This window comes from Polyodon spathula, chromosome 17 (genome assembly GCF_017654505.1).
Source record: "Polyodon spathula isolate WHYD16114869_AA chromosome 17, ASM1765450v1, whole genome shotgun sequence".
Taxonomy (NCBI): domain Eukaryota; kingdom Metazoa; phylum Chordata; class Actinopteri; order Acipenseriformes; family Polyodontidae; genus Polyodon; species Polyodon spathula.
The window spans coordinates 24,792,274-24,813,708 of record NC_054550.1 but is presented as its reverse complement, the minus strand read 5'-3'; the positions used below and the strand labels follow the sequence as shown (position 1 = coordinate 24,813,708).

Genomic DNA, 21,435 nt, shown 5'->3' with positions numbered 1-21,435 from the left:
CTGTGTGATGCGCCTGTCTGCGGGAACAGATAGCGTACATTGGTGTTAAAGATGGGATGCAAGCACCCCATTACGCACTCGTCGGACTGTAGCCTGGTGAGAAAGTCTGGGGCAGACTTTAGGCTGGCGGGGGAGAGTGTAGAGTGCACGGGGGAAGGCAGCAACAGGGCTGGTAGGTGACGTAATCACACATGAAGACATAAGCCCAATATACACTCCTTGCAAAGAAGCTAGCTCTTTTGTACAGCGGTATCACTACTATGCTTCAGTGCAAGAGGTCCCAGGTTCGTGCCCGCCCTCCGCCTGTGTGTGGATTGCCTCGCCCTGTGTGATGCGCCTGCCTGCGGGAATCAAGATAGTTACAGTATGTTTGAAATGCTTGATGTTGGAATGAAAATGAAAACTGGCATTCAGTATGTTGCAACACAATTTTAAACTGATATGTTAATTTATACCTTTTTGTACTCAATTAATTTGATGAAAGCAAACATTTTAGCAACCTGTAAAACGAACCTGTGAAATTTATATACAGGTAGTTCCTTAAGCAAATGCCACCTCAAAACTATGTACGCTCAAAAACATTAACAAGCTCTGTGCAAAGCAAACCTGGCACAGACAGAGCATAGATCTTAATTTTAAACGCACTCAAATTTCCAAAAAACATTTAAGTTTCCATACCAAGGTAAGAAAGCTATTCCTCTGTGGAGAGCAATGCAAAGGAAAATGACTCATGGTCATAGAAGCCCCCCAATAAGAAGTAATAAGATTGAGAAGAGAGGGTGACAATGGCCTGTCCTCCTCCTTTTCCCTTTAATTCCAAGACCTCTCTCATAAGTTGTTTGCTTTTCCTCCTCAAGACATTAATAAGCTTCCAGGCCCACAGTCAGTGTGATGACAAACTCTCCCAAAGTCTGCATTCCTGAGCAACCACTGGCATTTCACAAAGAGATAGATGTAATCAGCCCCCCTCATACAACAGAGGGAAAAAAAAGGAAAGAAAGAAATCTGGCAGAATGTTCTGACGGAAGATTCAAACCACACTAGGCTCTTAGTGTAGAAATATGGGATGGGGGGGGGGGGGGTTGTCAGTGAATGAGGGTCTGGTTTAAATAGCACTAAAAATGAGTAGAACTGAATTTGCATATGATACTGTTCTGTACTACTGGGGAAAAAAATGAAAACATACTATAAAACGTTTATATACATTCTTAGCATTTTGACAAAAATATTTCTCTGTATTACAGCTTAGTACAATATTTCAATATAGTAAAACTGAGCCCTGGACCCTGTATGACTGCACAAAAAGAAGGAAAAAGCACAATGTTATTTATTTCAAAAATTACTGTTAAACCCTGGGGACAGCTTACAAGAGGGGAGGTACCATTTATAGAAATTAATAAAGGGGAAGATGATATCGCATAAAACTGATTATGAAGTTTCACCAAGATTTTTTATTTTATTTTTTATTAAGGTCTAAATATTTGTCCTAGCACCAGTAAAATATATACCACACAGAAATGCACAAAATGAACTATACATGCACAAAAGTCCCAGAACAAGTGCTAACAAGTCAAAGAAAATAAACATTCCACCTAAACAAAACCTACAATCTAGAGAATAGATTAAGTTTCTACCTTAACTGTTCAACAGGAATTTAGTCTTTCAAGTCTTTTGGTTTATTTAGAGCTGCCTATGTAGAATGGGTTGGGGAATGTTACAACAAACATACAATCACCATTTATTTTTCAATCATTATTTGTTTTTTCACCTGCGCTTTACCTATAGTTTTTTTCTTAAAATACTGCTGTGATCCTACCCACAATAAAGGCTGTGGAAGAACAAGAGGCCATTTGTCAAACACAAATCTGTACATTACTATATAACTTTAAATTGTTTAGTAAGCCTCTCCATCCACTTTAGTATATGTAATGTGTTTTTTGTTAGATAATTGAAAATAATAAGAATAAAAATCACCTGAATATCTAGAAATATTAAAACTTAAAGAGTTCAGATCAAACATTAGATTTTTACATTAGATTCCCCAAAACAAATAAAAACAGGTGGTCTTTAGTCTAGCAACATGCAAAGAAAATACATGTTTCTGAGTAGCCAGCTCCAGGGGGCTCCAAATAGGGCACCAGGGCGAATTGATTAATGAATGTTAATTGACGCTCACAAAATAAAATCCAGAGCTATTGATTGGTTGATTAATTGCTTCATCAAGTGGTGCCTCTGCAGTGAAGATCATCAATGAATTTGAGACGAATTTCATGACATTGAATTTCCCTGGTTCTATTAAAAATCATTTCCATCAATAAGACCTCGCCACACATACAGCTTTTTACAATAACGACTTGGCAATTCCAAATCTGGCAGGATTCGGATGCAGGAGATTTCCACCTCTCCAGAAATGTAAACAAATGTAATCCCCTTCCCTCAAACAACTTTAAAGCAAGCTCTTACAGGCGAGTTAGTGTAAAACATTGAAATGTTTTTATTAGAAATGGGTTGGCTGCTTTCAACCGCTAAATCGGCCACTAATTAGGGTGCGTGTTCATTTTAGTAGAGGGTGTTATTAAAGTCTCAGATTTAAAAACGTGGAGTAGAGTGGGGAGTGAAGAGGCCCATGCTAAGAGAGACAGCAGTTTCATCCTTTTTTCTTTCTTTTTTTTTTTTTTTAAGAGAGCTGCTATTTTTTTATTAATTTTTTTTTAACACCAAACAACTGTTAGGACTGGAAAACAACAGAGAATACAAAAAAAAAAAATTAAAAAGTCAAAATGCCTATTCAAAAGCCGGGTGGCGACCATCAAATGCTCACAGATTCAGCAGGATTCAGTGCAGAAGAAAAGTAATTCTTCCATCTATTCTTTAGCATTGTTTTCTACAAAATATATAAAAAACAAGCATGACCATGAAACTAATACCCTGTCATGACTGCAAATTAAATTTAGAGCCATTGGTAATATGAAAAAGTGATTCACTACTATGACCGACACTCAACAGCAACCTGTGACCTGAAACACTGGTGGGTACGGTAGCTATCTAGCATTACCAGATCTTTCATCACAAACAGTTCTCTGCCAGATAGTTACAATCAAGACAGCTGCAAACAACACTTTACAGGCTAGGGTCTCTTTTATCGACAGCTGCGCCTGCACTAACCTGAGCGTTTCAAATGGAAATAACATCACACTCTCGTGCTGTTAATAACATTCTGAACTACACAAGAGTCAGGTTTGATTTCTGTTAATGTCTCTGGCATTAGTGGTTTAGCTTTTTTGTTGTAGAAAAACTCCAGACATAGCTGTCTTTGTGCCATTTTAACAGGGTGTGGCGGAGCGTCCCACCCTTTATGTTTATTAATGTTTTACGTCCATTTTGCGTTTTGTCTGTCTGTTTGTTTGGCCAACGCGACCTTTGTTTTGTGTGTGTTTGGTTTTGTTTACACCTTTTACTTCCTGTTAATCATTTAACAAATATACTGAGCGCTACGGCTCAGTTTTCACCCGCCAGCAAAAGCGTGTTTTGGTTTCTGTGTTATTCCGGGTCTGTGTTGATCTTGGTCACACAGGGTTACATCAAATTCACTCTTTTTTTAGCACATATTTTCACTGACTGAAAAGGTGAAAGGCTCACACAAGAACAAATATAACGGTAAAGGGTCTCAGACACTTTGGTTATGTTATTAGGTTTGAAATAAACTGCGCACTTGCATATTCTCTACCCACTTATGAAAAACATAAAAAAAAAAATATTTTTATTTTTAAATAATAAACCCTGGCAGCCTTGGCGTAGCCCGAATTTTTTTCCTGGAGGGGATGGAAATGATAAAATTTTTAAGCTGAGTAATCACAGTGGTGCAATTGGCAACCTGACAACCTGATTTCTTATTCGTGCATTGATATAACGTAATATTTATTTATTTATTTATTTAAACATTAGATCCAATAACCAAATACACTGTTGTGTAAAACAAAGCAACCATTTTATTTATTCTCACAATTCCTGACTAATTTAATTGCGAGTGGTGGTTCATATGCATATTGAAAGCGATACTGATTGAAGCGTATTGAGGCCATCACACTTTTTTTTTAAACCTGTAACACAGAGGCTAAGCCACTACCTGGCAGAAATCGGGGGGGGGGGGGTAATTGGTCAGTTATTCCTGGCCCCTGTCAGCCTGGTACACACCAAAAACAACACAGTCTTGCACATTCACACTGCAGCTTGTCTGACTCAGCTGTCACCTCTGTCTGCGTTGATGTGGGCTTTCATGTCCCCGCCTACCCAGTTTCATGTCCCCGCCTGCCACTTCCCTGCCTACACACACACACACAGGGTCCGGACAACATAGACCATTTGTGTAACAGTATAAATCCTGGGTCGTTACAATATATACAGTGTAATAGAAACTGCTATTGCACCAGTTTAAAGTTTACACAACTCTTATTTAAATTGTATACTTTTTTAAATAAATGTTACGTTTATACACACTTAAATTATTTTGTACTTGCTTTGTAACATTAACTGACAGGTTTTTTTTTTACTTTTAGAAAAAAATAATACAAAATACAGTCCAAATTTGAACTTAAAATGGTTTAAATACAGATATGTAAAACAACAATAAAACCCAAAGTTTGTGGCTAAAATTTCATTATGGGGGATAATGGGTGCCACGGCCATAACGCGTTATAAGCGATTCCACCGTGCCATAATCTCACTTTCCATTTTCACAGGAACGCCTTCCATCTTCACTCCAACAACAGGATAAAATGGCTGAAAGACAAAAAAAAAAGCACTACTGAATGGTAATTCTCTGACTTAACAGAAAATGAATTACAAAACATACTACAAAAGAAAGAAAAAAACGTGTATTTATTTACTTATGTTGTATCAGCTACATTTAAACAAAATATTTGGCGACTCACACCCACAAAACCTATTTTTTTCCAGAAATGTTGACGACCTTTTGCACTGGTAGTAGTATATTACTTAATTTATATGTACAGCACTAAGATACTCATGCCAAAAATGTTCTTTTTTTTCCATATGTGACAAATGCATAATACGAGGCTTGCAAGTATTTATGGCTTTACAGTTTATAAAATCATATTTACTACCCAACCTTGCTTCTCATTATTTTGTCCGACTCATATATTAAGTATGTACTACAAACTCAGCTAATAGTGGAAAATAAAATGCTCCTCAGGAAGTCTATTGTTACCTCCAGGGTGCATTGCCCTCAGCCTGTAACTTCAGTCATTATAGCCCTGTCGGTAACAATAGTCTTCCCTCAGGTCAATCATTTTTCACTATAGCCCTCCTCTCCAGTATATATATATATTTGCTCAAAGAGCCAACTTCCCAATGTTTCAATAGGTTTAACATGCCTTTGTCAAGGGAAAGTGTGTTTGAACACAAACATTGGGGGTATTTATAGGCTTTTGATGCCATAGTAACCACACATTTGTTTCTCTTCAAATCTAATGTCTTTGAAATCTCATTTACTGTACAGCTAATGATGTAATGATCTTCTGTTCCTTTCTATTTAAACCTTCAGGCATCATGGTGTCTAGTCTATTTATCCATTTGCTCTTCTTTTATTCTTCTATACTGTACATTTTCTAATTTTATTTTTTCTAAAACCATAAACTTTATGTCATCCATGGTGTGTCTGTTTTTTGTAAAGTGCTGAACTATTGGTTAATTTACTATTTTATTTCTTATATTTGATTGGTGATTCTGTATTATTTATATATTGATGTACCCGTCTCTCCTACATATTTTGTTGTATTACATTTTGTGCAAAATATACTGTATACCGTATACAGATTTTTTAAGACTGAATGTTGTTTTTCTTTATTTGCAATTTCACTTTTATCTTTATGAATATATTTGTACACTTTACATATGCTTTTACTAGTCACAATGTCCCTTCATGTATCTATGATTCCTTTATGTTTACTGTGGACTAAAATGTCAGCCAAATTTGCATCCCTTCTAAAAGCTATGATCATTGCTTTCAGAAATTTTTTTTTTTTTTTTTTTTTCTGAATTATGAAGTATATGTAAATGCTCCCAAACAATTTTTGAAATGTTGGGTAATAATTGGGTAATAACAACGCTTTGCATTTAGACCAAAAAGTTCCATTTTAGTTTTGTCAGACCACAAAACTTTTTGCCACATGGCTACAGAATCTCCTGAGTGCTTTTTTGCATACTTCAAAACGGCATTCAAGGTGGGCTTTCTTGAGTAATGGCTTCCTTCTTGCCACCCTACCATACAGGCCAGATGTGTGGAGTACTTGGATTATTGTTGTCACATGCACACTATGACTTGGCCATAAAAGCCTGTAGCTCTTTCAAAGTTAGCACTGGCCTCTTGGTAGCCTCTCTGATCAGTCTCCTTCTTGCTTGGTCATTCAGTTTGGAAGGACGGCCTGATCTAGGCAGAGCCTTGGTGGTGCCATACACCTTCCACTTCTTAATAATCGTCTTGACCATGATCCAGGGGGTATTCAAGGCCTTTATTATATATATATTTTTTATACCCATCCCCTGATCCGTGCCTTTCAACAACTTTGTCCCGGAGTTCTTTTGAAAGCGCATTGGTGCTCATGGTTGAGTCTTTTCTTTGAAATGCACTACCCAGCAGAGGGAATCTACAGGAACTGTGGAATTTATCCTGATATGATGTGAATCACTACAATTAAACACAGATGGAGGCCACTTAACTTGATGTGAGATATGGAAGATGACTGGTTAAACCTGAGCTAATTTAGGATTGCAATTACAAGGGGGGTGGACACATATTAAACCAAGCTATTTCAGTTTTTATTTTTAATTAATTTTCTACAAATTTCTAGAATTTTTTTTTTTTTTTTCATTTGGAAGTTGTGGGGTAGGATGTGTAGATAAATGGAAAAAAAACAAAAAAAACAATTTGAATGCATTTTAATTCCAGGCTGTAAGACCACAAAAGGTGACAATTTTGAAAGAGGGTGGAGACTTTCTATAGGCATGAAAAAAAAAAAAAAAAAAAAAAAATATATATATATATTGATATAATATATATGATATATATATATATATATATATATATATACTAAATACTGTAAAAAAGTAATTTGATCATAACTAGAACCACTTTAAGGACTTTTTTTGTTAAAAGGATAAATGGCACATAGTGATAATATCCAAGCAGTTAGATAGAATGAGGTGAAAAAGGCAACAGAAAATCACATTGGATATGGGACAGCACACTGTAGTCGAGGCATTGTCAGATGGGGCACTATATGTCAAATCTTATAAAATCATATAAAACACTGTAATGTTGTTGCTTCGATGTTTCCGACTTGGGAGGGAGATTACACTGCAACTGTGTTTTTTTTTTTTTAATGTTCTTATTATTGTGGTACATTAAATAGCAGTTGGCCTATAGAATGACAGCCTTTATAAATGCAAAAAGATATTTTAATAATAAGCCTGTGGCATGAGCAATTCCCATTCAGTTTGCACTCAGTCTCATTAAATATCCTCTCAGTTGTTCACAATGCTGTTTGCAGTGCTTCTTACCACATGTGTAATCCTCAGCACACATGCCAGAACCACAACCATGAAGAGAAGGAAGACCCAAAATAAGGGAAATGACTCTGATGTTCTTGAGTTTCATTCACCCCACCTGATAGATTTAAACATGACCTTAACACATATACACAGACACAAATAAATGAGTATTACATCATGTTGCTATTGTTGCTGTGTGTGCTGTGTTTATAACAAATAAACCATAAACAAAAACTGCAATATTACTGTCAACTTTCTGTTTGAAATCATTTATCCATATCTAATGATATGCTTGTACAGTTTAAACGAAGAGGCAATTCTATCATTATGTATAATTTCTTTTACATAAATAATACAATAACTGCACTAACCGTGCAGTGGAATGTTAAAATAGAAATGTTTTGACCCTACATATTGTTAAATCTTGTTCCCAAAGAAATCCTATAATAGTTGAACGACTTCTTGTTGCATGTACAGCTTCATAATGGGGGAGGGGGGAAGAAGGCATTGTTACAAATTTACCAAACTTTTTATCCAATCAGTCCATTTTTTTTTATTTTTTTTTACTTACGGAAACTGAATAGTTTCTAATGTCACGACATTTACTGAACTACAGTCCAGAATCAAAAGACAGAAAGCATCAGAGAAGACAGCAAGTACTTAACATACAAATTGTACTCTGCATACTGTGATTGAATAGGTCTTCCACAAATGATGTTTACATGAAGTGGCATTCCTACTGAATTCCCTGTTTACATGTAACTTTGGCAGTATAATATGCTGAATACCAAGCACTAATTGGAAGGCAGAAATCCCATATAAACAAATGAGGCTTAGTCTTCTTTTGGGAGGATTCCACCATTATGCAACAAATGTCTTTTTATTTTATTTTTATTTTTAGTACTCCACATACTACTGGCATATACCACCTAGCAAATACGGAATACAAATGTGGCCGATCATACAGGTCTGCAGAATTTTGTAGAAAGTTTTTGAGATTTGGCCGAATACTGAATCCATCTCAAAAGGTTCGGCTGAATACCGAACCAAATACCAAATCAAAAAACTGAAGGAAACTGCTGAATGAAAAACAGACCGGCAGCTACTAACAAGGGATGTGCACACTCTATTGTTTTGATCTTTTTAGTTCATAGTATTTTTATTAGCAAATGGAAATATATCCCTGAATAAGATTTCAGTTTGAAACTTTCACAATTTACTGCTAGCCCCCTCCCCCCGCAACAGAAATTTCAAAATACAGAACTGAGCATAGAGGACAGGTGCAGCGTCAGAACAGCAGACCACATAGAGGACAGGTGCAGCGTCAGAACAGCAGATCACATAGAGGACAGGCCAGGCATAGCAAGTCAGTGTCAGGAAACATAGATGAACAATGATGCAGCAAACCAGTGAGTACAAACATTATTTTTCTGTTTTAGTATCATTTTAGTGTTGTTCTTGTATTTTAAGCAGTTGAACATGGAAGCAACCAACTTGCTCTTAAAGTGGCACCTAACAATTGGATTTGGCGGCCAGAATTTTTGGCCTAGGAGCCATTGGCTCCTAAGGCAAAAAGATTGTCTGGAGCCCTGATGTTGTACATTAAAATACAGCGGCTCTCAAAAGTATTCACCCCCCTTGGACTTTTTCATATTTTATTGTGTAACAACATGGAATCCAAATGGATTTAATTAGGAGTTTTTGCCACTGATCAACACAAAAAAGTCCATAATGTCAAAATGAAAAATAAAATCTACAAATTGTTCTAAATTAATTACAAATTTAAAACTTATTTCTTGATTGTATAAGTATTCACCCCCTTTGCTATCACACCTAAATAAGCACTGGTGCAACCATTTGTCTTTATAAGTCACATAATTAGTTGAATGGAGTCCACCTGTGTGCAATTAAGGTGTTTTACATGATTCCAGGTTAAATATACCTGTCTCTGGGAGGTCCCACAGTTGGTTAGTACATTTCCTAACAAAAACTACATCATTAAGATGAAGGAACATTCAAAGCAAATCCGGAATAAGGTTCTTCAAAAGCACCAATCAGGGGTAGGATATAAGAACATTTCCAAGGCATTAAATACCCCCCGGAGCACAGTAAAGTCCACTATTGAGAAATGAAGAATATGGCACAATTGTGAATCTGTCTAGAACAGGCCGTCCTCAAAAACCTGGGCGAGAAGGGCACTAGTCAGGGAGACCATCAAGAGGCCCATGACAACTCTAAAGGAGTTACAGTCTTCCACAGCTGAGCGGGGAGACACTGTTCATATGGCAACAATAGCCTGGGCACTTCACAAAACTAGCCTTTATGGGAGAGTGGCAAAAAGAAAGCCATTGTTGAAAAAAAAACTAAAATCAAATCTTGGCTAGAGTTTGTCAGAAGACATGTGGGAGACTCTGAGGCTAAGTGGAAGAATATTCTATGGTCTGATGAGACCAAAATAGAGCTTTTTGGCCTCAACGCTAAGCGATATGTTTGGCGCAAGCCTAACACCGCACATCATCCTGAGAACACCATCCCTACCATGAAGCATGGTGGTGGCAGCATCATGCTATAGGGATGCTTCTCTGCGTCAGGGCCTGGAAAGCTCGTGAAGATAGAGGGCAAAATGGATTCAGCAAAGTACAGAGAAATCCTGATGGAAAGCCTGCTGAAGTCAGCAAGAGACTTGGGACTTGGGAGAAGATTCATCTTCCAGCAGGACAATGATCCCAAACATACAGCCAAAGTCACAATGGAGTGGCTTAAAAACAAAAATATCTATGTCCTGGAGTGGCCCAGTCAAAGCCCAGACCTCAATCCAATTGAGAATATGTGGAAAAAGTTGAAAATTGCTGTTCACTAAAGGTCCCCATCCAACTTGACGGAGCTTGAGCAAGTTTGTGCTGTTTTGTTAGTCTGTGCAGGCTATAGCTGCCATCATCTGTGAAACCCAGAAACTCAGAGGAGATTACTGGGTTTAAAAGGCCAGTTGGAGCTCAGCAGCAGATGAAGATTTCTGCTGGATTAGTGGCATTCAGGCACAAACCTACAGCATAAAACTGCCAGTGCTGCCAATGGCCCGAATCGTTCCCATTTCTCCAGACTGTAATTTTCTATGGGATCTGCTGCCTTATCTAGGAAGCATCTGGACACAAGGCCTGTCATGTTGTGCCAATAAGACAGCCTCTGTCAGTGCACTCATTACTCAGCCCTGACCGGGGGAAGGGCTGCTCCAGTCCCCGTGGATACATATCAAAAAGCAGGCAACTGCCTTACGCCCACTCTGGGTGGTCTGAACAGAACTCAGCGAGGGCTGCGGTGCATGACAATCTATAGAGATCATTTGTTACATTCATATGTATTCAGAATTAGTTGGTGAGACGGCCACTTTTTATGTAAGCATTAACCCCTCTTGTTCCAATGTGGAAAACAAAAAAGACCTATTTATAGCTCATCCATACTAATTTAAATATATCATTTTTAAAAAAAAATTGGTGGGGGGGGGTTATGCCCTAGTCTTTCACTGCTGAAGGCCTGAGTTCAGATCAGCTTTAGATTTACAATTCGGCATGCAGGCAGAATAAAAAAAAATTAAAAAAAAAGATTAGAATGGAATTGTCCATCTTCAACCCCAAAAGGTTTCCATCTCCAGGGCAGGCTTAAAGCCTGAGGATAATTACACTACATTATTAGTAAAAGTAACAACAAACAACAATAATCATTTGAAAATAACAGATTGTGTAAACATCAAAGCATGCCAACCAAAAGGTGACCTTAGTCTTTCTCATTTGATGGTTTACAGTATGTTCACGGCATAGTCTGTCTTTAAAATGCAGTGACTCTACATGCACAAGAGGATGTGTCTCAATTATTCCATATCCCAAGAATCAGCTTTCATTAATGCGTAAAGTCCCTTCTCAACATCTTGGAGGCAAGCCATTCTCTATCCTCTAAAATGAACACACTAGTGATAAAAGATCCCTATCCTGAACCTCAGGGTGCTTGTGTTTTTAACATTTTAAGTTGCTATGTGTATCATGTTTTATTATAACCCCCAGTGGTGTCAATAGGGCACCTCTGCTAACAAGATGGCTCACAAAGATATCCCAGAAGGACTGCATTATAAATAAAAGTTGATAGATAGTTATTCGTTTTGTGAAAGAGCAGCAGTGCTCCATTTGGCTTGTGATGACATGATATAAATAAATCATATGTCAAGACACAGCACACAAGAGTCTCCTTCATGAAAAGGCAGTCTATCATAAACTGCCCCCTATGGAATATCCATGATTTATTTTGGCATGCTTTAGCAATAAAAATAAAAAAATCTACTATAATACAGTCATTTAGGAAGACCACAATGATTTAGAGCACATAGGTAACTGTTCTCTCTATACACCAGAGGCCACAAACACAAAAACTGACCAGTCAACAAAGAGACTGAACGTTACAGGCTGCTTAAAGAGTAGCTTCATACGTCATTTCAATTTCATTTTATTCAATTTCCATTGCTATTTTATGGTGTTTGCAAGCAATAGGAGTGGTTCTGTTGCTTCCACATGAAGTTATCATTTTCATTAAAACTGCTTTTTATCTGTTTTTAAGCATGTTTGCAGTATCCCACGTGCCAGGTTTGAACAAGATTCCAATCATGTGAAATTGCAAACACCTTATAGGGAGGGCAATATAAAAAAAGTATTTCAATTGACATTGAAGATGGTTACTCTATAAGGTAGTAGCTGCTTATTCGAGGTGCCTTTGTAATTTACTTGTATTGCAAAATGAAAACCTGTTCTGGTGCTTATGGCTTAGTTCAGGTGTTGACAAATACAGACTTTGGGCTAATGGAAATATGAAATACCCAACTCAGCATTTACACATGTTTAAAATTACACTTTGGCATCACAACCCTGAATTACATCACTTGACCACATGAGTATCTTTTGACATAGCTCTGCACAAGTATAAGAATCAGATCATACAGGCTGAATATCAACAATGAATATCCAATTTAAACCCATTTCTCTAAATTATTCAATTATGTTGATTGTTATAGCAGTCCCACAGCACTGTAGTCTAAACTGAAGTCAACAATAATAACAATACTATTAATCACTTTCTTTAAAAGGGCTGTTAACAATCAGGAGTTGTTAGGTCACTTGTTTTAAGAACACTGAAATTCCCTTCAGAAAAGTTTTTGGCAGGCAAAACAAAAAGCTGATCTTTGCTGCCCCCTAGCAAAACCAAAATGGTACAACGTTTCCCTTTTCATGCATTTATCTTAATACAGTGGTGCAGTCTCCTGCACGTTCATCTTGTGCAGTTCTCAACTTGCTCACTTAAGCAGAAAATCTGGAGACCATTCTGGCCACGTCATGACATCACATCACACCATCATTTTTTCCATTGTTAAAAACCTTTTTTTTTTTTTTTTTTTTTAACTTTTTTTAAATTATTATTTCAAAATTTATACATTATCAGATGATGGCAGCCAAGAAAATGTAAATCAGGAACACCGTTATGGCACATGAAAATACTATACATTAGATATTGGGAAAAATGCATTACACTTACATTAAATACCAAAGTATGTGGTGTTGTAAAATGAATTGCTTTCCCTTATATTTGAAGATACAGCCTTTGCAATCAGACTACTGTTAATCCAAACTATTACAGTTTTTGTCTCTCAGTAGTTTTCTGCTCAATTGTTTGCTGGCTGTGGACCGATATCCTCATTCTAGATGGTCAAGTGATGCTGTGATCACAGCATCACCTGACATGCCTAAGAGTAGGGAAAAAAAATCACAGAATGGACAGACAGCTACAAAAATGCAAATACATATAAGCAAAACAATTATGAACTATTTCATTATTTCATACATGTTAATAAAAAATAAAATACAAAAACCAGAAATATTGCTATGCGCATGGTCTGAGACTTTTGGTCTTAAACACTGTAATTCTAATGCAATATTCGTAACAATTACATCAATGGCTAGCATAGACTCCAGTGCTGTAAATCAAATCATGATTACAGTGCTACTTGCGTAATAACATGCATCTTGATACACTTAACATCGAAAATGTCTGTTTCCCAGATACAAGGCTGTGGTTTGCATCAGGGAAAATACGGCATTACTCTCTGGCAACATGCTACACTTTGTGTCACTGAAATATGCACCTTGTACAGTAACTAACTTTGATCATTGTGTGCAACTTGTTTGTTTTTGGCTGCATCCCGCTGTGTATCTAATTGACCCATGCTGTGACAGTGCCACTGACGACATCCAATCCTTTCCTCCTTAGTCAGCTGATGCTTTCATCATAATGTTTATTTAATTTAGGAATTAAGATTGTAAAGCTATGCAAGGTTTCAGGCATTAAACTCTAAATACACCTGCAATAATTATTATTTGATTGACTGGGAAATCACCAAAATGTAAGCAGGCTTTGGACAACTCCCACATTCATGTCAACATTGATTCGGTGGTAGTTACCAATCGTAATGAAGCCAGCTAAACCTCATTTGACCTCACCAGGTTGGTTAGCAGTCAAACTGCCCCCTGTCTGTTTTCCAAGTGCTCTAAAAGATGAGAGCTGAGCACTAAAAAAACAAGCAAGACAAAAATGCTGTTTTAAATGCTTATGTCCTTTGTTTTCATTCTCAAATAAAATGTTTTTAAATTGCTAGATTTTTCCTAGTTGAATGTTCCTTTCTTAGTTAAATATGTAATAAAAAAAAGGAGTATAACAGTTGGTACAACAAAAGTTTTGCATGCTGTGAAGAATCTTAACTGCATATTAAATGTTTTTTACTGACATGAACATTCCCATTTTGCCCCGGCCCACTTAGTCTAAGTGCTCAATTAAACATGGCTTGTTTTGCTGTTTCAGACGTGGATTTCCACAACTACCCTATTTTATTACTGCCATGTGTAGTGTTCTTTTTCGGGAGCATCATGAAGTTCTTAAAACATCTTCTCTGACCACACCTGTAAATGCCTCTATCCTCTGTTGGCCTTGGTGCTCTGTTCTGCCCAGTTGCCCATGGTGGGTCACATGGTTGAATAGACCGGAGCTACATCCGCAAAACTAGTACAGTAGAACCTATCATAGCCAATGTAATTGGTTCAAGGGGTCAATCGGTTATGTGAAAGTATTGTATCTCAGAGGGAGTCGTTATACTACATTTAGATCGTGGCATGTGTGTCTAAAACATCAAAGTGCTATACTGCACATACAAAGAAAATCTGTGAAACATGCAAAACGTAGTACTGTAAAACAGTATTTGGCAATTTATTGAACAGTGTTCCAAAAACAATTCTCACCGTGCTTTCTCGGGCCATGCCAAAGTAAAGTAGTGACAATTTTTTTTTATTTATTTTGCACCGTAAATAAACTGAGACGGAAATGGGGTCTTTGGAGGTCGTAGAAAAAAATATACAGTTTCAGCTTTCTAAAGGTACAGTAATTCTATTAATCTCTTGCTTTTTTGTATTTGTCAGGCTTGGTTCTGGTGCTCAGACTCACCTTCCAGAGCGCTGAAACTTTTCACCACATCTCTCAGCCGGTGCTAAGAGATGGACCAAGATGCAATTTGACTTCCAACTCCCCCGGCATTGCTGAAAATGAAGTGGAGTTTGGGGAGAAGGAGGTAAACTGAAAGCACTGCACTGAGTGGAAAGAGAGGTAGGATTGAATACACCTGGCTTGGTTAATATTTGTAGCTGTCACTGATTGAAGGTTGACGTAATTGTGAGAGTTTACTCCTTAGTGCAACGTCTGCTTGACTTTTGGTGATAGCTGTAAGGATTTCACTGTCATTCAAATGATCATATTTACAGGTGTATTTAGAGTTTCTTGCCTGAAACGTTACCTAACTGTACAGTTAAGATATCTTGAATAACAGCAATTGTATGGGTTTTGTAATAATGGTGCTCTAGACATTAACATTGCTGTTTGTGTGCTTGTTTTGTGCAGTTGTGCTGCCATTGCTCCATGAAATTCTATGATCAAAAGCCATCATTTTTGGAAGCTTGATTATATGCCACAAACAATATGACACAGTCACCTAATTAAGTTAATAACTGCTTTTGGAGTGAAAGTTGATGTCTTTAATGAGCTTTTGCGTCACAGTACTAAAACGTTTTATGTAAAATGCTTTGCCGATGTTTGGGGTATGTTGAGTTTGAACCGTCAGGGACTGGATTGCCCTTTACCAGCAGTGAAGTTACATTAAAAGGGGTTGACTATTATACTGTTTAAAAGAACAGTTTTCAGAATTTAAAATGATAATCGTCTCAAGCAATGCTACACAGTTTGGACTGCCATACTTCCCACAAACATTCCAGCTAGCATCATAATATAACCGAAAACAAGTGGTTCTTGATTAGCTCAAATGTACGTTCAGGTTTGGATTAACCTTAGCCACACCCAGGAACACACATACCGTACAGATGTTTTGAAAAATATCTCTGTAACCAGAGAGGATTTTCAATCACCACATCCCATGTTGGATTTGTCCCAATCTCTAAAAATAACAGAAATCTGTTCATCAAGGCCAATAAGTTGATCCACTGTGCCACTCAAAAAAAAAAAAAAAAGATTTTTTGGTTAATGCTACAATTGACTAATCTTAATAATTACCCCCTGAAAATGAAAGATTGCTATGCTCTGTCGAATAGCCTCCCATGTTGAACAATCATAATTATCCAGTAATTCTGCTCGGTAACAGGATAATTATCGTTATTGCTTACAGCAACTAAACATGGAAGATAAATGATCTTTTCTTAAATAAAAAGCAGGCAATGCCTTTTGTTCCCAGCCTACCCCTATTCACAGTGCAGTACAGTATGTTTGGGGAAGCTAAATTTTAATGCACTTTAAAAATATATGCTATTAGTTACTAAAGTGATCGATCAGTTAATGTATTCAATGATCTTTCTTCTACTTCAAAGCAGGTTACCCATATTTTTTAAGTACTCCTCAGAATGATGAATGTAGCACTCTTTTATAATATTATAAATGTTCAAACAATTACAGTATGACACCTACTGCAGTTAGTCTAAATTATTATTATGCTAGGACAGGGGTGTGCAATAAAAAAATTAATACAAAAAATAAAAACTTCTTGTCCAAGGGACAAAATACTAGAAAACTCATCTTGTCCTTCTTAAAGTTGTTAAAATATTCTTCCTAGAATTGGCGGTCAAACTTTAGTGGGCTCCTACTGCATACAAAGGTAATTTAATTGTCATGTTGCATTAATTTAAATATGTTTGCTACTGTGTATGACTGAGGGTTTGTGAATTAAAAGGATATGTGTATTTGTGTACTCTGTATATATTTCTGCTTTGACGTTCAATTACACTTTTTTTTTTTTTAAACTTGACTTGTATGAAGTACTTGTCTGATGGGCAAAGTATAACGTCACTCACTCAGAATTTGTAGTCCCTCACACAATCCCCCAGTCTTCCGCCGCAGTCTTTCATTCATTCCTCTCTCCCTTATTATTTGAGAATATTGCTAGTATGTCCCGAGTGGTGGCCATCTCTCCACCGACACAACCAGAGGTTTCCTCCTCCATGGGTTTCTTTTCCTTTCCACTATGCGATGAAATTAGTCTTTATAATTCTATAAATCTGAATTTAGTTTTTTAAACTTCTACTTCTTTTCCTCTGCATTGCTTGTGCAGGTGCGGGGAGCAGTGTGTCCTCTTTTAGGGGCAAGTGAAGCTCATTTCCCAACCTCAGAGGCCCGGCCAGGCCGGCCTCTTCTTCTGCAAAGATGCTTCTCTGTGAGTCAAAGGGGACCCCAGCCTTCTTAAATCCTTGCTTCGTTTTCTTTCTCGTGTTCACTCACTCTTTTATCAAGATGTAAGAAAATGTAAACTTTGTTAGCCTTCACTTAAGGACTGAACCTTCTTGCCCTATCCGCACTTTCAATTTAAAAAAAAAAAATGTTGGAAAAAACATTTTAATGAAGACTAAAGCCTGCATTGCAGATATAAACTTTACAGCAGCCTTGATACAACCAAATCCAGGGGTCAGTGTGTTTGGTTTGCAACAGGTTATTTATAATATAAAACATCTCGGGTAGAGCCTTTATCAGTCATCATTAAGGTTCTATCCTAAACAAAAATAATAAATTTAAAAAAAAGATGCACAAGTAACTTCAGTAAAATGCACCAAAAAAACAGAAACAAACATCTTAGACATTGAATTCAGGAGCTTCCCAGTTCGTTTTATATAAATGATGCGTCTTCATTATATAGACAAAAACAGTGCTAATGACAATTTGAAGTACTGTAAATAGCTTTAGTCTACTTGACACATAACTTTTACTATAGCTTTTATGATGGAGAGTTTTACTTAAGGATGAAACAAAAAAGGAAAATAAGCACACAAATGGTATTTAGAAATATTTACCTTTTAATTACCCTTTTTTGTGTTATGTCTCAATTTTCAATACCTTTTTTTAAAAAAGAGTAGAATACTGAATTCTCAGCTCTGACTGTGTGCTGGCCATTGCGAGACACTAAGTCTAGCTTATAAGGAAAGAGTTAAAGGAACGCTACAGCGTGCTTCCAAAAACAACATTACCTCAAACATGAGGTCATCTAAACATCTGTCTACAACATGTCCACTGGGAGTTAAATCAAAGCCTGCTAAACATGTACAATTGTTTCTGGAAATAAATATTTGGAAATAAATATTAAGAGTTAATTCAGTCCCGATTGTGACAGCCTATCAGGCATTTGAAAGGAAACACTTATTTACCGGGGATATCCAAGTCAATGAATAATCCTCATAAAACTTCAACATTTTACTTTTGTTTTAACGAAATTTACATTTGTTTATTTAAGTTTAAACAATTATTTATACTTTTGAGTAAGTAAATGTATACAGCATGTAGGACATATGGAAGCTTTTGAATACAGTTCATCAACGCATTGAGTGGAGGAAAGCAAACTATAAAAAGCACGTATTGGTTCATGTCTAATTTCTCTGTTTTAACCTGAACACAATTAATAACAATTAGTGCTGTGGCAAACATTTAAATGTTGGACCAATACGTTTAATGACTCAGTGTATTTAATGATCTTATCAATGCCAAACTATCAGAATCCATCTCATGTCACCCTAGGAGTGTTTTATTCAACCCCTTTAAAATACAGTAGAAAGGGTTCCACAATAAGGCAGATTTTTTTACACGGGCTGTATTATTATCAACCACTGTTTAAATCATTATAATAGACCCCAGTGCTTGCATCAAACTTAATTTATACCTACAGAACAGTGGATGGGCTGTGGTGAATTACACTGTTATAATTGCACCGGAGTTCTGCTGACATAATAAACCACTGGTGGTTTAAGATTAATTCATCTGACCCCTAACATGCAATTATAATCTGAAGTAGTTCACGTCTGTCCCATTTGTTCATTTTTATAATATATGGATTCTACAACATTTGTTAAAATCAGTAGGTTTTTAATTTTAAAACACAGTAAAACATCACAAAAGAATCGCTGTCTCGTCTCTCCTACCTGATGTAGGTATGTTTTCACAAGGTTTCTTTGCTGCGTTTAAGTTTTCACAAAGGTTTGTTGAATGACTCTTTAGTTTTTAGTGTGGGAATTTCAAAAAGGGACAATAAACACATTCTACTAATTAGTGGGTTTGTTTGGGTTTCAAAACATGTCTCTATTGAAAAGCACTATAGCCCTACAGTATATTACTGTATGTATACATGTTGTACCTTATTAAACATTATTTTAACAAATACTCAGTGCCACTTACAACAATAAATATTGGGTCTGACTTATCAAAGCAAATAGTAATTTTTTTTGTGGTTTCACAGGCCCTGATAATTTATGTTACCTAAGGCAAGGTAGTCCAATATGAATCATGGTCTGTGAAACCGGTTGCTATGTTACAAAACTAGTAAGAAGCAAGCCACAAATTAAATTCTATGCGGAAAGTAAGCTTTCTAAAAAATGTATTTATTATTATTATTATTATTATTATTATTATTATTATTATTATTATTATTATTATTATTATTATTAACACTAGAACCACCAGGCTTCTGGTTTGAGGGTTTCAAACTGAAATTACTCTGCATGTCTCAAAGTTATGCAGTTGTCCGTTAATCACTTTCCCTAAATATATGTAAATACCCTGATGTTTGAAAGGCACGATCACACAAATAAGGAAGTTAAAATCCCACCCACCTAGAACCACCATAGCAGTTATTTTGACAGGCTTTTATAATACATATTTTTATTTTGAATATAGCCTACAATATTTTATATATATATATAGAAACACACACACACACACACACACAAGCCTGTTGTTATTTCTACTGGACCTGGCAATCATCAATTCCTTCATTTTGTACAAGGATTGCCACCAGAAAAAATATCAGTAGTAAAGACTTTGTCTTGAAGCTAGCCACAGCGCTTCGGCAGAAAGATTTTAATTAGAAAACTGCAAAGCAGCAGGCTGCAGCAGTTCAGCCTGGATTCCGTGCTACACCAAGTGACACAAGCCAGAGAAAACACGTTACTTTCATTTTAAATTTAAAAAGAAAATTTCATTTTTACAGTTTTCTACATATCCAACTACATATTCAACAACAAACTATTTATATGAACACAACAATAATTTGACATGGCAAATCTAAATTAGTTTAGTAAAAAAAACAGTATTATAAGAAGCAGGATTTAGAATGGATTGAAATATTTCTTGAAAATATGAATCAATTAATGCAAAAACAGGGATCTGATAAATTGTTGTAGCACTACAGTATGTGGTATGAAGAGAAGTAGCAGAAATCTCTTAATCTTGTTAATGTTTCGCTACATAATTCCACTTTTAGACCCTATTTAAGAGCACCTTCAGTACAACGGGTGTTTAAGGCTAATTAAGTTAAGTGATACTGTGCTGGAAAATAAATTAACTTCACCGGGGTACAAGTGAAAATAAAGACAGCAAAACTTGTATTGATAATAATGAAAGATGAGAAAAGTCGTGATTAATTCCTATCAAGTGATTGTGCATAATGGTATTTTTCTGTTAACTAGACTAAGGATCAGTAAAGGTGGATCTACATTGGAGGCGAGCGGTGCAAGTAAATCATTTAGAAGTGACTGGAGTGTATGGGTGTGCCTACACTGACTGCGAGTGATGAGAACAAATCATTTAGAAGTGGAGTGTATGGGTGCGTCTACACCGATGCGAGCGGTCAGTCTGAGTGAAGTGAGCGAATCCACAGGAATAAAAATGTGTTCTATTTTTCCTGCCAGTCGCGAATGACTAGAGTGAAAAAGACCAACCAGAAGCAAAGTCAGTTTAAAACCACTCACAAAACCACACCCAGGATCAGCTTCAGCCCTATTTCCAGGCACAGACCTAGGGTCAGTCTCAGTCCCTGCCCCAACCCCAGTTCCAGGATAAGCCCCGCCCTCAACAGCTTTATGCAGTACGGACTGTTGGGAGAGGGTGGACCAGAAGGGGAAATTATGTAAGTAGTTGTTTGAGTACTGTTTTGTGGGCGATGGGGTGTATTGTGTTGTATTACTGCAAGTGTGATTGTGTGTGGTTTCCCTCTTCTCTCTGTCAGCGGGACCTCTCTCTCTCCTGGATGTCTGGAAACTTCACCTGTCATTTCTCTCTTTGGTGTGTGTCGGCTTTGCTTGTTTGTTCTGTAGTCTATGTGCTGCGTGAATGGTGTTGTAAATGGGCCTCCTCTATCTTGTGTGGGATTGGGTGGTAGATGATGGATAGGACAGGGTCACGTGACAGTTTCTGCTAAAATATTGCTTTTGGTGTAGATACAAATTTTGCTTGCATCTCGTTGCTCGC

The 21,435-nt window shown here is 36.8% G+C and overlaps 1 long non-coding RNA gene across 1 annotated transcript in view; it reads right to left on the bottom strand.

The window, feature by feature from the left end:
- Positions 1-4,540: 4,540 nt before the first annotated feature.
- The window catches only part of LOC121330416, a 32,995-nt gene continuing 16,100 nt past the window's right edge, over positions 4,541-21,435 (bottom strand). Inside the window, exon 3 of the long non-coding RNA XR_005951857.1 lies at positions 4,541-4,779. This is a non-coding gene — a long non-coding RNA (uncharacterized LOC121330416). The remainder of the gene's footprint in view (positions 4,780-21,435) is intronic.